The sequence below is a fragment of the Rattus rattus genome, chromosome 2 (assembly GCF_011064425.1).
Source record: "Rattus rattus isolate New Zealand chromosome 2, Rrattus_CSIRO_v1, whole genome shotgun sequence".
Lineage (NCBI taxonomy): Eukaryota > Metazoa > Chordata > Mammalia > Rodentia > Muridae > Rattus > Rattus rattus.
This window is the reverse complement of record NC_046155.1, coordinates 193,448,851-193,471,215: the sequence shown is the minus strand read 5'-3', so window position 1 is coordinate 193,471,215 and position 22,365 is coordinate 193,448,851. Positions and strand designations below refer to the sequence as shown.

General features: G+C 50.3%; 1 pseudogene; it reads left to right on the top strand.

Annotated features, from left to right (window-relative positions):
• Positions 1-18,466: 18,466 nt before the first annotated feature.
• On the top strand, positions 18,467-19,076 carry LOC116894631 (annotated as a pseudogene).
• The last annotated feature ends 3,289 nt before the right edge of the window (positions 19,077-22,365 follow it).

Genomic DNA, 22,365 nt, shown 5'->3' with positions numbered 1-22,365 from the left:
GTATATTTATATTGTGCAATGTTGAAAGGAACATGTTCTATTGTATGTGGTGTACATAGTGCCAAGTGACGAGAACATCTTCATCTTCCTTTTGCCCGGCACTGGCTCTCTAGTGCCCGGCTCTGGTGGAAAGTGTTCCTTCTGGGTAATTGACTGTTACCATGTAACGCTCAGTCTTTTCAAAACTGCTACATAACTATGCTGCTGGCGCCCCTTCTCACTCTACCTCTCTCTGCCCTCTTCAGAAGACACTTCCCATACCCGTTTCTGTGGTTCACCTTTCTCACGCTGACGTCTGGAACAGTTAGACAGGAACACACAGTTACGACCAGGGTGGGATGTTACCCTGGTGTCCCAAGAAAGAAATTAGTTTTTTCCTGCAAGCAGTCCCATCATGAAGCAGCCCCCACATCACGTCAGCAAATAGATCTATGTTGAGTCCAAACCCCATTTCTAATTCTGCTAGATTGCAATAGATCTGCTTGCAAAGAAGAGATTTTAGTGCTCCCTGATGAAAACATGGAAATATGCAAGAGAGAATTCGATGGCATTCCCAGTCTCGCTCTTGCAGACACTGAATAAAAGGTATAGGCAGACCCCAAAGCTACCTTAAGACCCCAGTCCCTTGTCAGAAGAGCAGTCTCTTTCAAAGTGGCCACTCATCGGCCAGGCCCACAACAGACTCCCAGCACATAACACCAATCCCTTGTCTCTGATCTCCCAGGAAGCCTGGTGTTCTCCCCCCACTCACCCAAATCCGACTTCTGGAAGCCCACAAAGGATTCACAGCCTGCTTGACATTTCCTGGTGATACCAAGTTGCTGCTCTGTCCTAAAAAATTAGTTGTTTTCCAGGGCTTTCAGAAATTTACAGAATGCCCATACTCTAAATGTGTACCAAAAAGAGAGAGAAATAAAGGCGCAAAGAAAGTTTAGTATTTTGGAATGGTGCTATAAAGTTCAATCTGTTGGTATTTGAGTGTTTTGTTTTTTAAATGTCTCATAAGAGATACTGTGGGCTGGCATTGGCTAAAAATAGTTATTTAGCTGTTTGAGTTAGATACACAATCAACTTTTACTTAGCTATTCAAAGAGTAGTTGTGATGTTTTCCAAGTTCAAACAAGAGTTGTTTTCAACAGGGACCGTGGGTGGTCTTATACAATGTCAGTTCCTAACCGCTACTTCTGAGAAACTGGGTAACATTTGCCCTGAGAGCTGTCGGTCTCCAGCTATGTCCTGCTGGTGCCCTGTGTGTTCAGCCCACATGGATACTAAGACAGACCCTCGCTTCTTGCTGGGTTGTGGTGAGTTCTTTACAGTCCAGTCTGGTGCCCAGTGCTGCCAGCCTATGTCCCTCTATTAAGTATTTCTGATGACTCTGTAGTCTGCTAAGACAGGACACTATGTCTGGGCTCCAAGGGTCCTTCATGTCAGCGGGGAATGGTCCTGCTTCAGTTTGACAGACAAGTCAACTAATTCTCAGTACTTAGGGATAAAGTGAGACTGTGTCTGTTGGAATTCCAGTGTGGTGTATAGCCTCATCCTACAGACAGTCGCGGGGCCTGTCTACCTGAACTGTGGTGTACTCACTCTCATGGGCTTTCCATTGCCTGTAGAAAGATAACCAATGGCTCCCAGGTTCCCAGTGCCCCCCAAACCAATGACCAGGTCTGGGACTACAGAACCCACAAGGCCACACAAAGGCTGTTTCAAAGCCAGTACTCTCCTTACACCTCTGCTTCCTCCAGCCGGTTTCATGCCCTGCCCAAATTGAGAAGTCCTCCGAGGTCTGGGAGCTCCGGATTAACTTTTGGGTTTAAGATGTGAATGCTGAGGAGAAATTGGGAGTCGGTGGGAGATCACCAAATTGTCAAAACAGAAACTCGCCTGTCTTCCCAAATCTGACCTCACAGACTTGGGGGTTCACTCTGGCTTCTCCCTAAGTATGTTCTGGGAAACAGAAGCCCTCAGGAAGAAAGAAACCGCTTGCATGGTATCCTGGCAAGTTTGAGCCATACTGAGCCCATTTGTCTTGAGTGTTTTATGAGCCTGGAGCTGTCCCCCGACCCCTTTCCTTTAAACATGGTTCAGGGCTTTAAGAAACAGCACTGTATGCTTTATGCCAGCTAAGATGGGTTCTCTAGCAGAGGAAACATTGAACCAACTCTAGTTCTGTAGCCTGAGAGACTTAAACTGTTTCAGCTCAGCGTCTTTGACCACCCTGTTGAACTGCTAAGGACTCTATTGGATGTTTTCTTTAAGGCTTTGGGGGAGTCCCTGGGTGTGTATTCCTCAGTGTAAGGCCTGCATTCCTTTGCCTGGATGTGTATTATTCCTCAGTGTAAGTCCATCCACACTGCATTCCTTTGCCTGCCCCCACCCTACACACACATTCTGCATAGTTTTAAATAAGGTCTCAGAGACTGTCTTTGAGGTTTCTATATAACCTGTCATGGCTGGTGACTTAATAGTTGAGGCGAATGGCCTGGGTTCCTGTCAGAGGTGGTCCATGAAACTTCTCTGTTGAATAGAATTTAGGGTGGAAGATCCCACCTTCCTTCCAGGCCTTGGGAGTATCAGGCTGGAATAAACCACACTGTACAGTTCCGCTGCCCCATCTTGCTGTTAAAATAAAGTACCTCCAGGTTGGGGATTTAGCTCAGTGGTAGAGCGCTTGCCTCACAAGTGCAAGGCCCTGTTGGTCCCCAGTTCAAAAAAAAAAAAAAAAAGAAAAGAAAAGAAAATACCTCCTAACATCTCCTAAATGCCCAATGTGGCAGGTGACCGGTCACAGTCTTTGGTTTGGTATTCCTACCATGGGATGTACAGGGGAGTCCCTAAAGACTCCTTCCTACTTAGCTACATGGTGCTGAGTCTGCACTAGCGGACATTTCTGAACACCCTGAGTCTGTTCCTGGAAAGCAAGGAAGAAAAATGACACAGGCATTTCTCCTCTGCCAGAGTTTGGCATTCAGATAGCCAGAGCACTGTGTGCTCTGACTAAATTTTCCCAGAGTCAAGGCACTGACTGAATAACCCCCTAGAAGATATCCCATCCAGTGATCATCCTCTGCTTTCTGGCAAGAGAGCCCTTAGTCCGTTTCAGCACCTAGAGGGATTTCCTCTTAGCCGTTCACGTGAGTCTCAGTGTAGATCACATCCTATCTCATCTACCCTTCCAAAAGAACGAAGGCCCACGCCCCACACACCTAAGGCTGGGCCAAGCTATGTGCCTGAGTTGACTGAACTTTACACAAAATTCAGAAGGGTCCGATAAGCGTTGGAAACGAGCCATGGTGTATGGTGCCCACAGCTCAGAGGGGAGCGGTCTCATTACTGCTCCAGCGCAAACACAAGCTCACATGTACGTGGGGTTTTCTTTGCCATGCTGAGGAAGGAGCCTGAGGCCTCAAGCTTGGCTGGCCACCACTGTTAAAATAACATTAAACTTGTCCCAAATCGGGAAGATCTGCACAAATTCATCTTCATAATCCTTAAACTTCAAGGATATATTTGATGCTGAGAAGGAAGCACAATTGTCACCTCACTCTGGAGACTTTCGACCTGCATTGCACTCACAGTCACTCTCAAGCAATGCTAGGTGAGTCTATTAAACAGGTAGTCTAGGGCCAAGGCTCCCAGACACACATGTTCCTTCACAGGAACCTTCCCAGATCCCCGAGTGATCCGTATTTAAATCTCTTCGAAAAGTATTTCGGGTCTATGAGCTCACATTAGGTAATACACAAAGAAACCAGAATCTTATGTGAATCCGACCCTAAATGCCCTTCCGAAGGTTGAGAGACGCAGCGCCATCCATGACAGTGGCTAGACTTTCAGCACGACACCGAGGTCACTGAAGTCCCTTGTGGGGGCTTTGACGCAGGGGCCTGAAAACTGATTACCAGCCTCTTTTCGGTGGTGCCTAAAGCTCCCGTTTCGAGATATTTCTCCAATCTGTTTAGCTTTCCAGCCCTTTATTGTACCTTAAAAGAAGACACCCAGGAGACAGGTGATGTCCAGGGCAGGGTTTGGGGTATTGACACCGGTCTGTCACAGGAGGTGCATTTTATGTGTTCCGTATAAATAAACTCAGCGGGGTTTTCCAAAGACAATGCTTGTGTTCAGCATTTTCTGTTTTCACCAAATGCTGTGAGCATATGGCCAGTGCTTCCTGGGCTGCGAGATCTGGAGGGAGCAGGTTTCTGGTGGCAGAGAGCCACGAGGATTTATTGAGATGGAAGAGAAGCTTGCAGGCTCCTTCACAAAGGAGCCGCTTGCAGCTGACTATGTACGGGCAGCCCCTCTCCTTGAGCTGAGTGTGTGATGGCTGGTGTGGTAGTGTCAGGATATTGGAATGGAGCTGGGGTGAAGAATCAGGTTTGGTTAAAGAGTGAAAGTTCATATTGGTAAGCCTGTTTTCAAAAATTAAATTTGATATGTCCGTTTGTGCGCTCAGAGAACTAAGCAATCAATTCTTAACAGAAGCTAACATCTCCCACCCACCATGCACTCTGTCTTTAATGGTCGTTGCTTAATAGCCAAACTCGTAAGTCCCTGTACCTGTTTCTGCAGTCAGGGCTCTATGTGGACATTGAGGCGACATCTTGGAGAACCTTATCTTTAACCATCTTGCCTGGCTTGCCTTGTGGAGCCAGAAGTAAGGGTGGTGTTCTTTCTAGTTCCTCACAAACAGTCAAGACTTCAGCACCCTTCTTGGAGAACTCCCCAGGGCTCACGACCCTGAGCCACAGACCGGTCCGCCGCATCTACCCGCTTGAGTCCTTCGGCCTCCAGGAAGACCTCCAACCCACCACTGAGGGGCTCACTGGTGAACAAGGACTCCCAAGAACCCAAAGAGCAGGACCAGTTCCAGTTTCCAGGAGGCCCTCGGATCCTTCCAGGATCTAGTCTTCCTAAGATCCTCGGTGTTATTCCCCTCAGCGGAACAGTGGCCAGAGCCTGAGCCCGGGATAGACAGGTCACAAACTGCCATGCTTTCTCCTGGGAGGAAACACATACTCACCGTCATGTGTGTTTTAAGGGGAACTGTCCTGCGTCCCCGAGTGGGCTGTGGGCATCTCCCAGCATGCTGCAGTAGAGATGCTGTGTGGCCTTGTGTCCCTTCAAGGCATCAGGTCACCACAGTCCTCTGCTCGGCGTCTGGAGTCTGGTTTCTGCCTCGCCAAGAACGGCAGGAAGATGAGCAAAACAAACTTGCCTTTCTGAAGCCATTGCCCATACCAGAAGATGGGTAACTCATTCCAAGATGTTCCCATGAAATTTAAGCCCACTGGTCTCCTCTGGGCCTGCATGCCTCTTCTGAAATGTCCCCAGCCTCCTCCATACTGCCCTCTAGCAGCCTTTCATCCTCTTCAGCCGAGGTAAGCTCTCTTCATCCTTCTCGCCCTCGCCCTCCGTCGTCTTGTTCCCAGCATCATGGCCGCCCGCCGCAGCTGACCTGCCATGAGTGTCTAAACAGCCATTTGTCTACTCCCTCCCACTTTATCACCCTCCTCGCTTGGTCGTGCGCTGAAATACTGCGGCTCCCTTTAACTCGGCTCCACACGCCAGTGTTCGTCTTTCTTAGCGGTGCCCTGATCGTCCATGAGGACACTGTGCTGTGAGGGCTTCCTCTGCCCTATTTTGCAGTCTTCTGGTTTGGGAGAAGGTCTTGTTTATTTCATTCCTTCTCGTGTTGTCATAGACTGTGGTTTATGTCATTTCTGTATTTGATCTTTTTTTTTTCAATCATTCCCTATCCAAATATGGGCAGACACCCTGTGTGCTCCCCGCCTCCCGTGCTTAGCGTGATCACGTACACCTTCTCTTTGTTTTCTTTGGAGTGCTCTGCGGTAAGTGTGTGGTTTTCTGTGGTACCCAAAACACGGCTCGCTGCTTCTGTAGGTCCAAACAAGAGGAGCGATTAATTAAAGTTTTACCTCTCAAAATGATTCTTTCCAACTCTCAATGTCTCCTTTCATGGATGACACCCACACCCCCCGTCCCGGTTTGGATGAGACTGTGATGGGGTTTTTCCTGAAAAATAAAACATTGATTTCATAGGAAAATATTGGCTGAATACTCCATCCAAGAGCCCTATTTTACATTTCAGAGTCTTTTAAAGTGTCCAATTGTTCATTCGTTTTCTCTTAATTTGATGAGGAGGGATTTTTACACAAAATCATGGTAACGTATTTCTTTGACATAAAACAGCCTTCAGAGAAACCTTACAGCTTTGGGGGTCCGAGTGGCTTGCAAGGTTGGAGTCCCTGTAGAAACAGCATTGCACCAGAGACACCCTGCTGTGCAGGCAGTGCCATAGGATTGCTTCCAGAAACCGTACCCTTGGTGGGAAATGGGGCGTGTGGGGGCAGGCAGAAATACAGAGGGTGTCCCAGAGGCCTTGAAGGAGCAGAACAGTAAGGAAGGCTGTCAGTGCGGGGTGAGGACGGTGCAGAGTGAGGACGGTGCGGGGTGAGGACGGTGCGGGGTGAGGACGGTGCGGGGTGAGGACGGTGCGGGGTGAGGACGGTGCGGGGTGAGGACGGTGCGGGGTGAGGACGGTGCGGGGTGAGGTCGGTGCGGGGTGAGGACGGTGCGGGGTGAGGTCGGTGCGGGGTGAGGACAAGTTTGGGAAAGCATGGAAGTGAAGGGCACAGTAGAGTCAGGTGTAAGTGCGACTCTCCCTCCGACTGCTACAAACCGCTTCCATGGGCTATTTATAAGCCGTCTCCGTGACGCTAATCACTCTGCCCTTTTAAATGGGGACCTGATAACTGTTGGGCCCTCTGCCATTGGATAGCTGCACATACCCTAGGTCCCTTTGTTGGCCGATGTGGGGCCCCTTGGCACCAGCTTGGCATGGAGGGGTCCTCCCTTCACCAAGAGGCAGGAAGCGAGCGTTCTGGTTAGGACTTCTCGTTTGTGACCCAGGACAAGGGCAGGCTTTATTATAAAATGCTTCTTCAAGGCTATTTTTCAAAAGCATTTTAGAATGATTATGACTTCCCTGCCAAGTTCACAGGTAGAGAGGCCCATGTGTGCCCTGCCAGTTGTGTGAACTTTACATCTAAATAAGCTCAACCCAGGGCTGAGACCAGGGACCTGACAGGGAAGCAAGGGTGTGCAACACCAAGCTCTTACACACGCACAGGCAGGGGACACACTCCATGCCCAGGCTGTTTACTTCCCTTTGACTTCTAAGTCTGCTTGGCTACCTGATGCCACTGGCAGCTGATCTCCAGACAATGACTCTAGCTGGGACTTCTTCAGCCCTTTTCCAGTGGTCGCCATGACAGCTGGGTGGTAACTACCACATGCCTCTCCAAAATATTCTCTACCTTCTCAAAATCCTGAGACCACCCGTTCCCTTCCTGGGTCACAGTGCTCACTTGGTGAGGAGGAGTGAGGTCTCATAATGGCAAGAGCATGCTGGGATGGGGTGAGTGCTCAGGCTAAAGATGCTTTGGGCTTGGGAAAGACAGAATAAGAGTCAGCATTGCCCTGCAGGAAATGGCTACCCCGTATAGAATATAGAAACCCTTTATTTGAGGAGAAACCAAGTCACGGAGCCCTAAAGAATCCAAAGCTGTCTTGCTGCAGTGAGGAAGACAAAATTGGAAAGAAATGTGAGAGAGACTAGTGCTGGGGTGTAACAGGGGCATAAGGGAGCCACAAGACGAAGGGATATATTCAATACTGAGACACAGTAATTAATCGGTCTGCTCCGTGACAGCTCTGCCTGCTTCGAATTTGTCCTGCAACTCAAATCACCCTCCAGGAGCACCTGTGTCCTCTGGCCGAGCCGTCCTGGCAGAATGGAGCGAGGAAATAAGAACCATAGCTCCTCCATGTCCCTGCTTCTGGGAGAGATGATTGATAAAAGCAAATAGAACTTTCTGGAATTGCCTGGAGACGAGAAGACCAGCTGGGACTGGAAAGGGAGGAGGAAGAGAGCATGAATGGACAGTTGTGAGTGGCTGAGGGCCACTGGGGGCACTGCTGGGCTCCATTCCCCTTAGATCAGACACACGGAGTCAGGGCAGCAGTGTCAAAGCTGAGGGCAGATTAGGAACAAAATCCCCTTTGCCACCAGGATTCTGGGAAGCCTGGGCACTGTTCTGCAAGGCAGACACAGGCAGCCCCTCAGGTAGCACCCACTGACAGGTGACCCTGGGGGTACCCTGAGCCCAGCAGGACCTGTGGGGCTAATGGCCACTTAAGGCTGAGGTGTCTGGTCTAGTGTTAAGTCCCATCACCCTGTGGCCTTTGGAGTTCCTGATAGCAGGTTGTGCTTTTTGTGCCTGGACATAAAACATCCACACCACTGGGGCAGCTGCTGTGAGGAAAAGATTGACTGAGGGGCCTATGTGGGTTGCCTGGAGGCATCCTGTGGGATACAGAGGAAGGGCATGGCTGTGGTCATCGGAGCTAAAGGTTATAACCTGGTCCAGCTGGCCTCAGAATGCCTCAGGGCGGGATACATCCTTCCTCTGAAAACACAGGAGTGATGAACTCACAGGTATGAAGTCAACAGTGAAAACGGACGCCTAAAGGAGAGAGCAAGCAGGAGCTCACATCCTGAGCTCTGGGGACATGCGGCATTTGTCAGTCAAACACAGAGCAACCTTCAAAAGCCATTAGAAACCTGCCCCACGCTGTCCCAGCCATTTGTGCCAACTGATGGTTTCTGTGTCCCACAGGCCCTGCAAACGTGCTGTTCCTAGGACTAATTAGCCTTCCAGAGGGCAGACAAGAGCCCTCTGCTGGGACTCTCTCAGCAACAGAGCCATCAGACGGCTTCAAATAGACAGCACTAGAAACAGGCACGGGTCCAAGAAATCTGTGGCTGCCTCTCTCCAGGAACAGGGCTCTTTGCTCTGCCTCAGGCTCAGTGGCCCTCACTTTAACCCAGCTTCATTCTTGGCTGGGCGGAGGCCACTGGCCTCTCCCTGAAGCTTTCCTCCCTGGACCAGGCCTGCCAATGCCTCTGCACACAGCGTGACCTGGGCTGATGCCGTTAGCGGGCTGCTGAGGTCCATGAGGGCGAAGTGTGCTTCTGCTTTGCTCGCTGTGGGTCTTCTGAGGTCTGGCTCGGGGCACATTTGCTCATTCCACGTGGATACATCGTCTGAATTTACCTCTGCAAGCAGAGTCCCATGGGCTTTCTTTTGAAGAGCATCCTCTCCTCCTCCTCCTCCTCCTCCTCCTCCTCCTCCTCCTCCTCCTCCTCCTCCCTCCTCCTCCTCCTTGTCCTCCTCTACCCCGTCTTTCTCCTCCTCCTCTTCTTCCTCCTCCTATTCCTCCTAGTCCTCCTCCTCCTTGTCCTCCTCTACCCCCTCTTTCTCTTCCTCCTCTTCCTCCCTTTCCCCTCCCCTTCCTCCCTTTCCCCTCTTCCTCCTCCTCTTCCTCCTCCTCTTCCTCTTCCCCCTCCTCCTCCTGGATCCTTTGGAAGACAAAGTCTCCTTCTGGCTGCCTTCCACTCAAGATATAGAAGTCTCAGCTCCTTGTCCAGCCCCATGTTGTCTGCAGGCTGCTGTGATGTACTGTAGGTGTGCAGGCTGCTGTGATGTACTGTAGGTGTGCAGGCTGCTGTGATGTACTGTAGGTGTGCAGGCTGCTGTGATGTACTGTAGGTGTGCAGGCTGCTGTGATGTACTGTAGGTGTGCAGGCTGCTGTGATGTACTGTAGGTGTGCAGGCTGCTGTGATGTACTGTAGGTGTGCAGGCTGCTGTGATGTACTGTAGGTGTGCAGGCTGCCGTGATGTTATGGTGGGGGTCCGGGCTGTGGGGAGGTACTGTAGGTGTGCAGGCTGCTGTGATGTACTGTAGGTGTGCAGGCTGCTGTGATGGTGTGCAGTGCAGGCTGCTGTGATGTATGTACTGTGCAGGCTGCTGTGCAGGCTCCGTGTGATGTACTGTGGGTGTGCAGGCTGCTGTGATGTACTGTAGGTGTGCAGGCTGCTGTGATGTACTGTAGGTGTGCAGGCTGCTGTGATGTACTGTAGGTGTGCAGGCTGCTGTGACGGTACTGTAGGTGTGCAGGCTGCCGTGATGTACTGTAGGTGTGCAGGCTGCTGTGACGTACTGTAGGTGTGCAGGCTGCTGTGATGTACTGTAGGTGTGCAGGCTGCTGTGATGGTACTGTAGGTGTGCAGGCTGCTGTGATGTACTGTAGGTGTGCAGGCTGCTGTGACTGTGGGTGTGCAGGCTGCTGTGATGTACTGTGGGCTGCTGGAGGCTGCTGTGGTGGCAGGCTGCTGTGGCGGTGTGTGGGTGTGCAGGCTGCTGTGATGTACTGTAGGTGTGCAGGCTGCTGTGACGGTACTGTAGGTGTGCAGGCTGCTGTGATGTACTGTAGGCTGCTGTGACGTACTGGGTGTGCAGGCTGCTGTGATGTACTGTAGGTGTGCAGGCTGCCGTGACGGTACTGTGGGGTGCAGGCCGCCGTGATGTACTGTAGGTGTGCAGGCTGCCGTGATGTACTGTAGGTGTGCAGGCTGCTGTGATGTACTGTAGGTGTGCAGGCTGCTGTGATGTAGGTACTGTGGGACGGTGTAGGTGTGCAGGCTGCCTGTGCAGGCTGTGTGGTACATGTACTGTAGGTGTGCAGGCTGCTGTGGTGCCCTGTGTGTGCAGGCTGCCGTGATGGGTGTGCAGGCTGCTGTGGTGCTGTGGGTGTGCAGGCTGCTGTGATGTACTGTAGGTGTGCAGGCTGCTGTGATGTACTGTGGGTGTGCAGGCTGCTGTGATGGTACTGTGGTGTGCAGGCTGCTGTGATGGTACTGTAGGGGTGCAGGCTGTGATGTACTGTAGGTTTACGGTGTACTGTAGGTGTGCAGGCTGCTGTGATGGTACTGTAGGTGTGCAGGCTGCTGGTGAGGGACTGTAGGTGTGCAGGCTGCTGTGAAGGTACTGTAGGTGTGCAGGCTGCTGTGATGTGGGCTGCCGTGATGTAGAGGTGTGCAGGCTGCTGTGATGGTACTGCTGTAGGTGTGCAGGCTGCTGTGATGTACTGTAGGTGTGCAGGCTGCTACTGTAGGTGTGCAGGCTGCTGTGATGTATGTACTGTAGGTGTGCAGGCTGCTGTGACGGTACTGTAGGTGTGCAGGCTGCTGTGATGTACTGTAGGTGTGCAGGCTGCTGTGTGGGTGTGGGCTGCTGTGACTGTGTGGGTGTGCAGGCTGCTGTGGTGGTAATGTGGGTGTGCAGGCTGCTGTGGCGGTACTGTGGGTGTGCAGGCTGCCGTGATATACTGTAGGTGTGCAGGCTGCCGTGACGGTACTGTAGGTGTGCAGGCTGCCGTGATGGTACTGTAGGTGTGCAGGCTGCTGTGACGGTACTGTAGGTGTGCACCACCGTGTCTATTTCAAGCAATGCTAAAGATGGGACCCAGAGCTTCATTCATGAAAAAGCAAGCGCTCTATCCACTGGGCCACCTCCCCAGCCTGGGGATCACACTTTTTAACAAGACACAATGTTTCCTGCTACTGTCTTCAGAACCTTGTAGGTATAAGGAGGATTAAGTGGTGGTTTGTGCTGGTTACTCAACTTCCTGGCCTGAACCCCTCACCACCAGTCTCAGCTCTGGTTCCCCCCAGCTCCCCTCTGCCCTGGTTCTCTCCTGGGTCATCTTCACGTACTTCTCCAGGGAGGAATCCAAGACTCAAGTGAAAATGCCCGTATTTGCCAAGGTCAGGCTTGATTTTGCCCTTTCCTTGTCCAAGGAGACCTTTCCAGTTACTACACCCCATCCAAGAAAAGGGTGCTTGCTCTCCCCATCACCTGGTGTGATAACCAGTTTTCCATTACTAGAACAAAATACTTGAGATAACTGAACTAAAAAGAAGAAAGGTTTACTCTGACTCCTCACTTTGGAAGTCTCAACCAGCTATGATCAGTTGCCACGTTGCTAAGACAGAACCGTGATGGAGGAAGCCGCTCTCTTCAGCGAGTGTCAAAGAGGTAGAAGGGGCAGGTCCCATGATACCCTTCAAGGGCCACCCAGTGACCTAGCCTCCTCCAACTAGGCCACACCTCCTAAAGGCTTCAACACTTCCCAGTGGCACCGTGACCCCCCTGGGTCTACAGCAGCTATGTGTCCCATAATTTTGGTGCATGGGTTGTAGTGTGTGGAGCGTTTGGCCTTGGTAGTGCCGTGAGCGAGGTAGCCACTCTACACTCACATCTTGCTCAGCGGTCCCAGTCACTTCTTTGTCCCTAAGGATGGAAGGCTGCCCAGCTGGGGTCAGGCCAGGAAGGTGACCTTCTGTGGCTCTAGGAGAAAGCCTTTCAGCTTTCAACTATATAAAGCCAGCAGGGTGGGTGGCCTAAAACTCTAGGAAATATTTCTTTTTTAAAAAAATATTTATTTACTTTAATTATTTTTTTTTTATTTTATGTACATTGGTGTTTTGACTGTGTCTATGTCTGTGTGAGGGTGTGAATCCCTGGAACAGGAGTTACAGACAACTGAGAGCTGCCAAGTGGGTGCTGAGAATTGAACCCATGTCCTCTGGAAGAGCAGCCAGTGTTCTTAACCACAGATCCACCTCTCCAGACCATGGGAAAAATTCCTAAGGAAAATAAAACTGCCTGGAACAAGGAGGTCTTCAGATGGGCCAAGAAAATATGTGCTAGCTTAGATCCACTGAGTCCACCTTCGGGGATTTGAACTGAGTTCACATTGGCTGTTGCCGGCGGCCATTGGCTTACAACATATTGTCTTCCAGCTAACAGACTGACAGACTGAGCCCCTGGCCCACCGTCTTTCCTCGGTTGGTAAGTTAATGTGTCTGTGCCAGAGTGTAGCTCAGTGACGGTGTGCATGGCCCTCACTAGAAGGAAAAAGGTCTGTCCTTGACCTTCTGAAAAGAATGGAGACTTAAAGATAGGAATGGAAAAGTAAAATCCGCTACCTGTACATCTGGCATCTAGCAATATCCACTGGAATAAAGTTTAATTTTATAAGCAAACTTTAAAATTTATTATATCGCGAGTCTCTTCATGTCATTAATTTTTTCTGGGATCTGAGCCTTAGTGGTTGCCTGGGGTTCCATTTATTTCCCCGAACGTCGGACTTTTATGTGTCCCCCACATTTTCACCGTCGTAAAATATGCCATCGTGAACATCCTGGAAGATGAATCTCTGTGACGACATGGAATTAATTCATTAAGATAAATTCCTGGGAGTGGAAAATATGTCAAATGGAATGAGTGCTTTTCAACCTCTTCGGACGTGTGGCCAAGTTATACTCTTGAAAATCTCAAAGAAAAGAGTCTTCCCCCTTGAACCAGCTACCGCTGGGCTTCTGCCCCAAAGTGGACAGGTAGAAAGGAGTTTGCTTTCATTTCTTTGTCATCAAGCTTGAGAAGGGGGGGGAGGGGAGGGAGGGAAGGGAGGCAGGAAAGGGGGGAAGGAGAGAAGCTCCATTTTTGGGGAAACTTTCTGCTTTTGTTCATATTGATTTTTCGACCAAAATATAAATGTTTTATAAAAATTGACCCTGTTTGAGTTACATTCCTTTGAAAAGACCAGCTGCCACACACACACCACCACAAAACCCCTCACACACACACACACACACACACACACACACACGCAGACACACACGCACAGACACACACATACACATACCTCAGACACATACACACGCACACACACACACAGACACACACGCACAGACACACAGACACACACGCACGGACACATACATACACACACACACTTATACATACCTCAGACACACACACAAACACACACACACATATACAAATACCTCAGACACACACACATACAAATACTTTAGACACACACAGAGACACACACAGACACACACACATACCTCACACACACACATACACATACCTCCACAACCCCACCACACACACACACACACACACACACACACACACACACACACAGTTTTGTGTTTTAAATTCAGTCTCTAAAGAATGAAACGCTGAACCAAGTGACCCCTGAACCTCAAAGGTCACTTTGAATGGCTCAGACCCACTGGGTCCTGCCATGGATGTGCAGGAAGAGCAGACACTTCACCCTCACCACAGAAAGCCCCGCCTCCTGTCCCTTGTCATGGAAATGATAAAACAGAACTGTGAATGGCATCCCTGGGTGAGTCACACATCTGAATGATCAAGATAGGAGGATCGACCCAGCGGGAAAAGCAGGGTCTGGAACATCCATAGGCTGGGAGGGGCGAGAACCGTGTGCTAGGCCTGCCTTGTCCTCTTGAGAGGGTGGTGACATAGCTTCATACTGAGTGACTTTCTTGTCTCTACACCCAAATACATGATAAAAATGCCGTGAGTGCTCAACAAAGTACGACCATTGTATCTTAGTAATTATAATTTCACAAGCCAGTCCAATAGGAACCCCAAATTTGATGAATTGTGTGTCTTCCCTTGTGTGCGTGTGCGTGTGTGTGTGTGCGCGCGCGCGCGTGTGTGTGTGTGTGTGCGTGTGCGTGTGTGTAGAGTGGGCGTGCATGTGCATGTGTGTATTTATGTAGCTGTGTGCTCACTTATCTGCATGTGGATACCGAGATCAAGCGTCTTTCTCAGTCGCTCTCCCCTTACATTTTGAGACAGGGTCTCCCACTAAACTTGACGCTTACTGTTTCAGCTAACGTCTGGCCAGTGAGCCCCTGGCATCCCCCAGGCTCAGCTCCCCCTAGAGCTGGTGCTCCAGATGGGCTCCAGCGCTGAGGATCCAGACTTAGACCCACGCTTGCGCAGTAAGTCTGCAGCGCGGAGCCTCCCCTGTGCCCCCATTGGATGCTCCTGTTGAGCACTGAACCGTCCTGTGTTCGCACTAAGGAGGCCGTTCCAGCAAGTACGGCAGAGAATGGTACCTAACCGAGCAGCACGCGCCGGTTTGCCCGTACCTGTATGCTTTCTTTAGTACCCAAACCTCTAATTTCCATTTCTGAAAGTTAAAGGAAGGTGAGATCCTTCAGCCCGGGGAAGTCCGTAGGAAAGCTGTGACACAGGGTGCAGTTCAGCATGGCTGCTTGCTTCACTCTTCCAGGCCCCACATACCTGGCCTAGGATTTCCTGCTCAGTCCTCTGCATGTTCCCCTGCCCCCGGGTGCCACATCATTTGAGCATGTCAGTTCAACTTTCCCGAGAACATGTCCTCCTGTGAAATCAAAACCATGACCCCACTTCAATGCCGGCCAGGGAAACCCCATCTATCAAGATGCTCGAATGGGAGGGGAAGGGGTGTAACTTTGATGCTTATAGCTGCCTGGCAGCGTCTTCCTGGGCAGCGTCTTCCTGCAGCTCCCTGAGGTGAGGGGAGAAGACCCAGCATACCAATATAATGCAGGAGTGCAATTTAATGCCAGGATGTGTGTGAGAAAGCTTATGGTTTGAGGGAGACCCCTCAGTGCCTCTGCTAAACCATCTGGGATTTCCTCTCCCTCTTCTCACTTCCGTAGCCACCCAGGCTGACCCTTCTTACGGATGTCACAAATGTAACCAGAGCAGCAGGCCCTGGAGATCTGTCTTCTGCAGCCTCAGCTGACGTCAGGATGTAGTGGTCAGGCGCCCTGTCCTGGCTCCAGAGCTGGCCCCCTCACCACGAGTCTAGGGAGCCTTGGGATCCAGTTCATACTTGAGTGGGACCATGGCCTTCTCTCAGGGGTGGCCCTAATTCTATGGATAACCTGTGCCATGGCTCTATTCGTGCTCTGACAAGAGAAAGCTAAGGGAAGAAGGTTTGGTTTTGGCCATCATGGTGAGGAAGGGATCGGGGCAGGAGTCTGAGACAGCCGCACACATGTCCACAATCAGGAAGCAGAGAGAAGGGAACACTAGCCCTTTAAGCTTTTTATTCAGACGAGGACCTCCAGCCCATGGGATCGAAACCCCCACATTCAGGGTAAGTTTTCCCATCTCAATCAACTCAGTCTAGAAACTCCTTCAAAGACCCGCCCAGAAGCTTGTCTCCTTGGCAGTTCCAGATCCTGTTGAATTGGCGATCAAGAGTAACCACGACAGTGTGTTTGGCATAGTGTCCAGACCCATGGTGGCCCAGGGCGAGGCCTGTCCTGAGGTCATCCACAGTGCTGGGGGGAGGAGTGTGCACAGAGTGTGTGGCTGTTTGCACATCACATATATGACATGAGCCACAATCCTCTCCCTCAGTAGGTAGAGCATGTGATATGCAAGCATCAGGGCCTGAGTTCAGATCTCCAGCACACTTGTAAAGCTGGAAACTTATACAGCACACATCTGTAATCCCAGCTCTTTTCCTGCAAGCTAGGGAAAGAGATTCGGGGCAGACAGAATCCCTGGAAGTTAGAGGGCCAGTTAGCCTATCAGATGCAGCAGAGAACAAGAAACCCTACTCACCTGGTAGTGGTAGCACATACCTTTAATCACAACACTCAGGAGGGCAGAGGCAGGCAAATCTCTGAGTTCGAGGCCAGCCTGGTCTATAGAGTGAGTTCCAGGACAGCCAAGGCTACATAGAATAACTCCATCTTGAAAAACCAAAATAAATAAATAAACAAATAAAGAGATTCCCCATCTCAAACAAGGTACACACTGAAGACTCATAACCAAAGGTGTCCTTTGATCTCCCTGTATCTCTCTCTCTCTCTCTCTCTCTCTCTCTCTCTCTCTCTCTCTCTCTCTCTCTCTCTCTGTTTTTGTGTGTGTGTCTGTCTCTCTGTCTCTCTGTCTCTTTGTCTCTCTCTCTCTCTCACACACACACACACACACACACACACAGCCCAAGCTAAGTCACACAATAGCAGTTCTAGAATCCAAAGGACTCCTAGCCCTTTCTTTGTCATTTACTGAGACCTGGGAATCCCAGCATCTGCTCCAACACTCAATGTCACCCTTAAGTCTTCAGCGTGGGCTGGGTATGGTCTTTCTGTGTAGCTTCATTCTGGGAAAGTTAGGTACAACCTCCCCGCTCCCATACCTCAAAAGAAAACTTTCCCTTTTAAATTACTAGGGTGTCCACTCCCAGTATTTGTGGTTGGTCCCTGGGCTGTAAGTCTCCTTCAGAGCTGTGGCAGGCAGCATACATAATGAGACATCAACGTGAAGCTTGATTTAAAGCACCTCTTCATTAATATAACAAACGAAGTGCACCCAGATTTGAAAGTATATTCCTGCGGGCCTAATTAAAACTCCCAACAAAATACATGTATATGTATATTTCAAATGGAGACATTCAGTAGGCAGAATTAGCTCCCCAAATTAATTCCAATTGAAAAGCGCATCATGAGTGCATTGTTATTATTAACATAGCCAGGGCTCCTCGGAGATCTCCCTGGTAATGTGTTCCTGGTTTAGAGAATGCTTGGTGTGTGACAGGCAGGCTTCACGTCAGAGATTTCACACGCACACAGTCTGCCCATGGCACAGCTAGGGCCACTTGAATGGTGCTCTCTCTGGGGTAGAAGAGATGGACTCTCAGGGGCCTTAGAGTCAGCGGGGGCTCCCTGGCTGGGAGTTCTACCTCAGGGCAACCGCTACACAAAGGCCTTGCTGCGATCGGGAAGGGCTAGACCTAGGTCGAGTGGAAAGGTTCCCCAGCCAATCAGACCTGAAAGCGTCAGGAGGGTCAGGTCCCTGTGTACCTCCAGAATGAGTGGGGCAGATGGAAAGGGTGGGAGGTGGCAGGAAGTAGAATGAGCAGCGGCCTTTACAGACAGCCCCTTCTTCTTCCAGTGTGGATTGAACGGCATGGGATCAGCATTGCACTCACCTCTGAGAGGCCATGGGGCCCCTGTTCTAGTGGATGTGGAACCCAGTGAAGACCTCTGGCCAGAGACATGACTCAGGCTCACACTGCAGAGTGTGTGGGTGGGCTTGTGGGCGTGACTCAGTCAAAGGTTGAAGATACCCCTGAAGCCTACCTATGTTACCATCTCCACAGCCATGGAGGAAAAGGCCTTAGATGTAGGCAGTGAAGCAAGACATTTCAGTGTGGTCTTCCGGTCACGCCTTGGCATCTACATGGAATGGGAAATGGACCTAGGGAGCAAGAGAAATGAAGTAAGGGACCAGGGCACTTCTCTGGCAGATGCTGGTCTCCATCGGAGGGCCTGGCACATGTGCTTTATAGAGCGTGTGCTCTTATAAAAAGGTGAACTCTGTCAATCAGAGAGGGGATATTTGCATTTACTTAAAGGCCAGCCCTCTAGTTCTCTGGTCTTCACCCACAAGTGGAGATACAACAGTATCTGTGCTGTGAGGATCAATATGAGGATGGAGTGAACTCTTCACAAAAGTATCATTCCTCGGAATAAGATGCACTGTGTAATTATTACCCTGCCCCGCCATATATATATATATATATATATATATATATATATATATATATATATATATCTCATTGGCTCTTATTCTAGCCCTTGGCAACGGGTGGGGACATTAAGAACTCCTGAGTGGCTTTTCCCTTTTGTTGCGTCGTCCGCAGCCATGAGTGTGCTCAGGCTACAGAGGAGGCTTGCTTCTCGTGTCCTCTGCTGTGGTAAAAAGAAGACCTGGTTGGACACCAATGAGACCAAGGAAATCGCCAAAGCCAACTTCTGTCAGCAAATCAGGAAGCTGATCAAAGATGGGCTGATCATCCGGAAGCCTGTGACTGGCCATTCCCGGACTCGCTGCCGGAAAAACACCTTGACTGACGGAAGGGCAGGCATACGGGCATAGGGAAGCGGAAGGGTACTGCAACGCTCAGATGCCCCAGAAGGTGACCTGGATGAGGAGGATGAGGAGGATGAGGAGGATGAGGATCCTGCGCAGGCTTCTCAGGAGATACCGGGAATCTAAGGAGCTTGATTGACCGCCATATGTATCTCAGCCTGTCCCTGAAGGTCAAAGGGAATGTATTCAAAGACAAGCAGATTCTCACGGAGCAGACCCACAAACTGAAGGCAGACGAGGCCTGCAGAAGCAACTGGCTGACCAGGCTGAGGCTCGCAGGTCTAAGACCAAGGAACCATGAAAGCACCAGGAGGAGCCCCTCCAGTCCAAGAAGGAAGAGATCATCCAGACTCTGTCCAAGGAGGAAGAGACCAAGACATAAAACTTCCCTCATGTCTGTGCATAGTGGCCTGGCTGTGGCCTCACGTGGATCAGTCACTAAAAACCTTAAAAAAAAAAAAAAAAAAAAAAAAAAACTCCTGAGAGAATGACACTTGTATGGTGCTTTGTGAGTTTCTAGTCATTCTCCCGGGTCTGAACCCCTTTTGAACAGATGACAAAGTAACCAGATAGTCTCTGTCATTCTTACCCTCACCAGGGAAACTGAGGCTCAGCTCCTAGTCACTCCTGAAGGCTGGAATGCAGGTCCCAAGACGAGTCTCTTTCTCAGTCCCCACTACCTTCTCCACTGAGATTGTGGTAGGGAAGCCCTTGAGAAAACCCAGAGGAAAGTGCATGAAAAAAACCTCCCCAGAACCGTGCATGGCCTTTGAGACTTAGCCGACACAAAAGGGAGAATGCCAGATAGAGTCAGCCATGCGGTAAGCTTGACTGAGGACCTTGTCCCCAGAACATCAAGTGCAGGGGACCAGAAATAAGCCTAGTCAACAATCAGCCTTATTTCCAAGCAGTTACAACCAGTTTCCATGGTGACAAGAAGACCCAAGGTCCAGGGTCAAATCTTTCCAATTCCTGGCTATTGTTTGAAATGCTGGTGTCTGCTACCAAAATCTCTCTCTATAATTGGAAAGTATTTACAAACACATAGTAAAGAAATGGACCCAGGTCTCAAATTGCTACAATGTGACCTTTCGCGTTTGAGAATGCAGCCCCACCCATTCCCAGATCACAGATCTCCTGTCTTCCTACCAGGCTTACCCCGAGCTGATTCCAGGTAGTGGCCTGCCTGTGTGGTCAGAGACATTCACAGCATCAGGACAATAGTGTTTTCTGCAGTTCACATAAATGTCCTCTGCAAATAGATCAGATCTGTTCTTGCGGCCTGGCCTACATCTCACCCTTTCGGCAGCTGTGCTGATGTCCCACCCTCACGGTACCCATTGAGCAAATTTTCCAGGGCCAAGGCCAACCGAGGATGGTAATGGGGTGGGGGGGGGCAGTTGGAGAGTCTGCCTACAGGAGGGGTTTTTGGAAAGAGACCCCAGGTGACAGAAAGGTGGGTTAGCCCTCTTTGGTGGGAAAGACAGTGGCCTAGCCTCAATCTTCAAAAGCCAAGAACAGGGCTGTTGACCCTGTGAAGGACGTTCACACAAAGGACAATTGCGTATGTTCAGGTGTGTGCCCAGTGCGTCCTGCTCTTGCCTGAGGAATGGACGCTGTGAGCTCAGGTCTGCCATGAGGTGTAAGTGACAGACATAGAGTATCTCTGATTGGGCATGCGGCATAGAAAGCCCCCTGGGGCACAAAGCTGATGTTCCAGGACCCTGTGGATGACTGAAAACCTTAGTGGGAGGTAATCTTACACACACACACACACACACACACACACACACACACACACACACACCCCTACCTTCCTTTGCCAACGTACCTATGACACAGTATACACTATAAGTTAGACACAGTGAGAGTGTTCAACAAGAATAAAATAGGACATTTCCATGATTGGGAGTAGAATTCCTTCAGAATTAAGACAAGTATTGGCATTTGGGGACCACAGTTGATGGGGGCAGGGAACATCCCCAGAAACTGAAACCCCAAATAAGCCAGGACTTGTAAAGTAGAGGGATTACTCAGAAGGGAGGCAAAGGTGACCTCCTGGGAACCTTCCCGTGACCTAGGAAGTCCCCAAGAAGGCTATGAGAGGAGTCCAGTCTGCCATAAGAGAATAGTTCTGAGGAAGACAGGTGTTCTGGTCAATCCAGTTCAGCCTCTGCCTCCGACCGACTGTCATTCTAAGCTGAGGTGGGGTTGGAATCCCAGCGGCCTCAGCCTGGGGAAGGCTGGGCAGAGGTCAAACACATGACCTGGGTAAAGCAGGACTGGATGAGGTTCTGTCAGGAACATGGATCGGAGAGAGGCTGCAGGTAGGTGACCTAAGAGATTGCCCAGTGTTGGAAATGTCTGATACCCTGTGTTCCCTGAGGTCCCTTGTCCTAAGACCAGAAGGCAGAAAAAGGTGATGAACTCTAGTTCCCAGTTCTCCTGGAAGTTAGGGCTCCCTGTTTTGTCCATGTCTCCAGTGGTCAGACCCCAAGGCTCTGATTTAAAGTTCCAGGAGGACTGCTTTCCTGGCACGCTGGGCCCAGCACAAGGATATGTACCAATCTTACCTCATGATGTCACCTACAGGATCCACTCCCTCTGCAGTCTGCAGCCCTTCCCATGGGTCTGCCCAGGCCAGCCACTGAGGAGGCTTGAGCCATAGGTAGCACTGGCCTAACCTGGAGTACCTTGTATTGTCTATGAACCTGTGCGTGCATGTGCATGTGTGCATGCGTGTGCGTGTGTGTGTGTGTGTGTGTGTGTGTGTGTGTGCTATGCGTGTGTGCATGTGCGTGTGTGCATGTGTGTGTGCGTGTGTGCATGTGCATGTGTGCATGTGTGTGCGTGTGTGTGCGTGTGTGTAGCTCTCCTAGTCCAAACAGGACGTCCCTTTACAAACCTCCAGGGACACAGAAATGTAGTCATTCCTGAGCTAATTTCCGCTCTTCTGTGGGAAAGAAGAAACTGTGGCTGCCCATCTGGTGGGGTGGTCAGCATGCCATGGCTCCAGATTGTATCCCCGGGTAAGGGAGATCTGGCTGCTGGGTAAGTGAAATTGGGAGGCCCCATGGCAGCCCGTGTCTAATTGGAAATGGGTGTTAGAGATGAGAAATCCAGTTTCACATGGTGAAATGTCAGGGAGTGAGCGTCTCAAGCCCACCCCTCGCCCTTTGGTATTTTACTATCTTTATCCTTGGCGATGAGTGACTCCCATGCTTCAAAGAAGGAACTCTAAGGTTCAAACGGGCGCCATGATTTCAAATAGTACTTCTAAAAGGACTTTGATGGTTTAAATAATGCACGAGTTATGTATCTCTTAAATTACACAGGACTTTGCCTCTCGGGGAAACATCTTTGAAGAAATGAATTAGAACGTTTGTCTTTCATGGGTAGTGTTTTGTTGATGTGCCTTAGGTCACTTGTTGAGATGGAATCTACCTCTACAGTGCCCTTGTCAGTAACACAGGGTCACTGTGGTCTCTCAGGCACTGATACTGTGAAGACTCATCCAGATAGATGACACCTGCTTAGCAGAGACTGGCCTACCTGCCCTTCCGAAATGTGCACTGATGGTCAAGGTGATGGTGAAGAGGGGACTGATGGGGCCAGTGGTGAGGCTGGTGGTGATGCCATGACAAGGCTGGTGGTGATGTCATGGTGAGGCT